At 40.6% G+C, this 5663-nt stretch overlaps 1 pseudogene; it reads right to left on the bottom strand.

The window, feature by feature from the left end:
• Window positions 1–3778: 3778 nt before the first annotated feature.
• LOC138086525 (cystathionine gamma-lyase pseudogene) lies at window positions 3779–4910 on the bottom strand (annotated as a pseudogene).
• Between the last annotated feature and the right edge of the window lie 753 nt (window positions 4911–5663).

Raw genomic sequence — 5663 nt, 5'->3', positions numbered from 1 at the left:
GGAGGAGAAGGGGACTACAGAGGATGAGATGGTTGGATGGCATCACCGATCCGTTGGACATGGATTTGGGCAGATTCTGGCAGTTAGTGATGGACAGGGAGGCCTGGATTGCTATGGTTCATGGGGTTGCAAAGAGTCGGACATGATTGAGTGGCTGAACTGAACTGAACTGAAGCATCAAGTCAGCTAGGAAGAGAATGCACCCAACCAAAAAAAAAAAAAAAGCAGCACCTGCTCGTTCATTTTTAACAAGAGAATGTTTCATCAGATCCCTTCCTTTTTCAGTAGCCCTAAAGTTAGTCAGTCAATCTCCTTCAATTATGACCCATGTACTTTTGAAAAATGCTACCTCTGCTCTGGGATTTAGAGTGTTTGAGACTTTGTATGTGCCTTTAAAGAGCAGACTATAGTTCTCCCAGATATAAGCCCTGTGGTTTCCAAAGGTAAACATTACAGGGCCTCTTCTTCCCACTGCAGGTTTCCACATGGCTGAAGACCTCAAGATCATTCAGGTATGACCTAAATCAAATTCCTTATGATTATACAGTAGACGTGAGAAATAGAACTAAGGGCCTAGATCTGATAGATAGAGTGCCTGATGAACTATGGAATGAGGTTCGTGACATTGTACAGGAGATAGGGATCAAGACCATTCCCATGGAAAAGAAAAGCAAAAAAGCAAAATGGCTGTCTGGGGAGGCCTTACAAATAGCTGTGGAAAGAAGAGAAGTGAAAAGCAAAGGAGAAAAGGAAAGATATAAGCATCTGAATGCAGAGTTCCAAAGAATAACAAAAAGAGATAAGAAAGCCTTCTTCAGTGATCAATGCAAAGAAATAGAGGAAAACAACAGAATGGGAAAGACTAGAGTTCTCTTCAAGAAAATTAGAGATACCAAGGGAACATTTCATGCAAAGATGGGCTCGATAAAGGACAGAAATGGTCTGGACCTAACAGAAGCAGAAGATATTAAGAAGAGGTGGCAAGAATACACAGAACTGTACAAAAAAGATTTTCACGACCCAGATGACCATGATGGTGTGATCACTCACCTAGAGCCAGACATCCTGGAATGTGAAGTCAAGTGGGCCTTAGGAGGCATCACTATGAACAAAGCTAGTGGAGGTGATGGAATTCCAATTGAGCTATTTCAAATCCTGAAAGATGATGCTGTACTCAATATGCCAGCAAATTTGGAAAACTCAGCAGTGGCCACAGGACTAGAAAAGGTCAGTTTTCATTCCAATTCCAAAGAAAGGCAATGCCAAAGAATGCTCAAATTACCGCACTATTGCACTCATCTCACATGCTAGTAAAGTAATGCTCAAAATTCTCCAAGCCAGGCTTCAGCAATATGTGAACTGTGAACTCCCTGATGTTCAAGCTAGTTTTCAAATTGCCAACATCGGCTGGATCATCAATAAAGGAAGAGAGTTCCAGAAAAACTTCTATTTCTGCTTTATTGAATATGCCAAAGCCTTTGACTGTGTGGATCACAATAAACTGTGGAAAATTCTGAGAGAGATGGGAATACCAGACCACCTGACCTGCCTCTTGAGAAATCTGTATGCAGATCAGGGGGCAACAGTTAGAACTGGACATGGAACAACAGACTGGTTCCAAATAGGGAAAAAAGTACGTCAAGGCTGTATATTGTCACCCTGCTTATTTAACTTCTATTCAGAGTACATCATGAGAAATGCTGGACTGGAAGATACACAATCTGGAATCAAGATTGCTGGGAGAAATACCAATAACCTCAGATATGCAGATGACACCACCCTTATGGCAGAAAGTGAAGAGAAACTAAAAAGCCTCTTGATGAAAGTGAAAGAAGAGAGCGAAAAAGTTGGCTTAAAGCTCAACATTCAACCTCAGATATGCAGATGACACCACCCTTATGGCAGAAAGTGAAGGGGAACTAAAAAGGCTCTTGATGAAAGTGAAAGAGGAGAGTGAAAAAGTTGGCTTAAAGCTCAACATTCAGAAAACGAAGATCATGGCATCCAGTCCCATCACTTCATGGGAAATAGATGGGGAAACAGTGGAAACAGTGTCAGACTTTATTTTGGGGGGCTCCAAGATCACTGCAGATGGTGACTGCAGCCATGAAATTAAAAGACGCTTACTCCTTGGAAGAAAAGTTATGACCAACCTAGATAGCATATTCAAAAGCAGAGACATTACTTTGCCGACTAGGGTCCGTCTAGTCAAGACTATGGTTTTTCCAGTAGTCATGTATGGATGTGAGAATTGGACTGTGAAGAAGGCTGAGCACTGAAGAATTGATGCTTTTGAAGTGTGGTGTTGGAGGAGACTCTTGAGAGTCCCTTGGACTGCAAGGAGATCCAACCAGTCCATTCTGAAGGAGATCAGCCCTGGGATTTCTTTGGAAGGAATGATGCTAAAGCTGAAACTCCAGTATTTTGGCCACCTCATGTGAAGAGTTGACTCATTGGAAAAGACCCTGATGCTGGGAGGGATTGGGGGCAGGAGGAGAAGGGGACGACCAAGGATGAGATGGCTGGATGGCATCACTGACTCAATGGACATGAGTCTGAGTGAACTCTGGGAGTTGGTGATGGACAGGGAGGCCTGGCGTGCTGCAATTCATGGGATCGCAAAGAGTTGGACACGACTGAGCGACTGAACTGAAGGCCTCAAGGTGGAACTCAGAGCCCTGTCACTCTTCAGGGAGGATTTTTGAAGTTGCAAAATTCCTCCTGTTTGTTGAACACAGTGCTTGGGGTGTGGGTCCCAGCCAGATTATTTCTCCATACTCCTACCCCATCTCTTGTGGCTTTTTCTTTTTATCTGTATTTGCAGAAAATCGTTTCTATTAGTTTTCAGGTCATTCTTAGAAATGAAAATGTTCTATATGTTCTTTTTTTGTTTGTTTTTTTTCATGACAAAAGGCAAGCCCAGGTTTTTCCTACTCTACTATCTTGTCTTACTTGGTCAATATCTTTTCACAAATGTAGATGTGAATGAATGTAATGAAGATGCTTGAATGTAATGGAGAAAAATATTTGAGTTAGGTTAAAAAGTAAATGTAAAGGCCCCAAGTGCGGCATTGCTTGGAATATGCAAAACACAACAGTAAATCTGATAAAGAAACAACTCAGGAGAGGATGGGAGTGGTGGGGATGAGGTAAGGAATAAAAGGGCTCAATCAAGTAAGATCAACCAAGCCCTATTAGGACATTAATTTTTACTAGTTTTTTTGTGTATGTGTATGTTAGTAATTAGATTTATTTTAAAAAATAATAAGTACAACCTTAAATCAGTAGAATTTCACAGACTTTTCAGATATTTGATTTTTGGCTTATGGTAATTAAGTCTAAACAATTGTTTTGAGTGCTACTTTCAACAACATAAAAAATCACTCTTGATTTAATAAAACTCATGTAATCACTTAAATTCCTCAGAAAACATAAAAAATGAATTACCATTATATTGTTAACATGATCAATATAGATCTTAAGGTTGGAAAAAAAAGGAACACAATCCCCAATAGCAGCACAAATCTCATCTCCTTCAGAAGCAAATGAATATCAGAATTAGCAAAAAGATCTTAACAGAATTAATCTGTCAATTATATTAAGGGAAAGAGGAAACAGTTTAAGAGGGATGATCCCAGGAAGATTACAGCTGTGAAAGGTAATGAGGTGCCTTAAATTTTTCACTTGAAAATTCTGTAAAGACTCATTAATGGTCCATTCAATTATGTGGAAGATTTGATTTTCTCTGGAAGCAACTTTGGATAGCAGTTATGGAATGCTAGTCGTGACTTGCATTTGGAGGGTGTGCTGCCTTGATCTAGATTGTCTAGTAGGTCTTGTTTATTCTCTAAGTCTATAGAGAGTAGAATCAGTGTGTCACTTATTCCAAGGACTTCACTCTTAGCCACTGATGCGTGGGTCATGAATGCTGAAAGCTCAGCAGAACTTTCATATTCCCCCTGAGCTCTCAGACAGAGTAAATAAACTAAGGTTTTTGAGGAAAGTATCAGTATGTTGAAGGAACCCTTGATATAAAAGGTGATCATCTCCGGGTGACCTCTGAATCGATGCTTTGCCAACCCATGCTGAGGATGAGAGGGCAGCCCAGGATAAATAACCTTTTCTACCGAAGGATTTGACTCCAGAAATTGAGCAACTGCCATTCCATTTTCAAAATTCTTCTCCATATGGACTTAAAGAGTCTTCAGGCCTTTATTGTGGGGGTAACAGTCAACAGGAGATGGAACTGCTCCAAGAGAATTTTGTAAGAAACAGAGGATTAAGTGACACTAAGCCCATTGTAACATCTGGTCATTCATGTCTTTTGTTGCTGAATACATGCTCTCAGTGCTAAAGGCCACTGGAAATATGTTGACATAAATGTGTTATCAATGACCAAAATAATGTCTCCAAGTTTAAGGACACCATGTGTACAGGTTTCATTGTCAATCATCTTCAGGCCAGGATGTGTGGGGGTTTCAATCTAAACAATCTTGGTTTCTGGCATAATAGCTGCCTCTAACAGTTTGGTTTTGGAACAATCAACAAAGAAATCTTTAATCCAAATTCAGCTGTCACCTGTCTGAAGTACCCTATTTGTATCTCCATACACCTCATCTTTACAAACAATGTGGCCCCCTGCTTTTAACAGATTGTTAATAGTCGCAGAGGCTACTTAGTCCCCTCCAGGGCTGCCACAGCTTTTTCAAGCCATTCCTGGTGGGATTCCAGACTGGCTATACTCAAGACCCTAGAGTCACCTAGGAGCCCCTTGCTTGAATGTGGTAGACAGCGAGATAGGAGGCACTGCACCCTGGGAGGTCCAAATTCCTGTTCCGCATGGATGGCTGCATAGGGAAATGTTGGAGCCTAGGCAGGAAACCGTCTGGAGAGGTGTCTTTTTACTGCATGCTGAACTACAAAAGAGAGAGAGAGTTAAACAGTGAGGGAGAAAAAGTATGAAATTGGCACACTGGGACTTGAAAATGACAGAAGAACTAGGTGAAGGAGCGGTGACAGCACACCTGGGAACCAGCACGTAGCACATGAAAACTGGACTCTGTGACCTTTTACTGCTCTTGGCCTAAGATCTGTAGTGATGGTTTTTGAGATGAGTCATAAAATGATCTTTAACAATTTTGCAGAAGCGCCCTGAATGATTTGTTGAGATAGGGTTATCAACTAGGCACATATTATAATAATCTAAATGAAAAGTGTCGGTGGCTAGGACGAGGGTAGCAGCTATGGAAAAGTGAGAAATGGACATATCTTGTATAATTTTCAGAGAATTGATATACCAATATATATTGATCAGTTGGATGTGAATTTTGTGAGAGAGAGAGAGACAGTGATGACTTCAAAGTTTGTGACCTAGGTGATGGGAAGGATATAGTTCCCATTCATTGCTTTGGCTACTATTCTGGGAGAAGATTGTTGCAGGAAAGAAATCAAGATTCTAAAATGATCTCTAAAATATCTCTTAAATGTCAAAGTAGAGATATATATGAGACAATGTATGGTATGTGTCTTGAATTCAGAGGAGAAATGACTATGGGAGCAGCAGTCAACTTGATGAAGAATGTCAAAAGGTAGCAGCAAAAGAGTGCAGATGCCCTCGAATCTTTAAATTGATGGTGTCATCACTTAGGTCACACAGATTATTA

Source organism: Capricornis sumatraensis, chromosome 9 (genome assembly GCF_032405125.1).
Source record: "Capricornis sumatraensis isolate serow.1 chromosome 9, serow.2, whole genome shotgun sequence".
In the NCBI taxonomy this organism is placed as follows: domain Eukaryota; kingdom Metazoa; phylum Chordata; class Mammalia; order Artiodactyla; family Bovidae; genus Capricornis; species Capricornis sumatraensis.
Note: the sequence above shows the minus strand (reverse complement) of the source record. Positions and strands in the feature narration are given on the sequence as shown.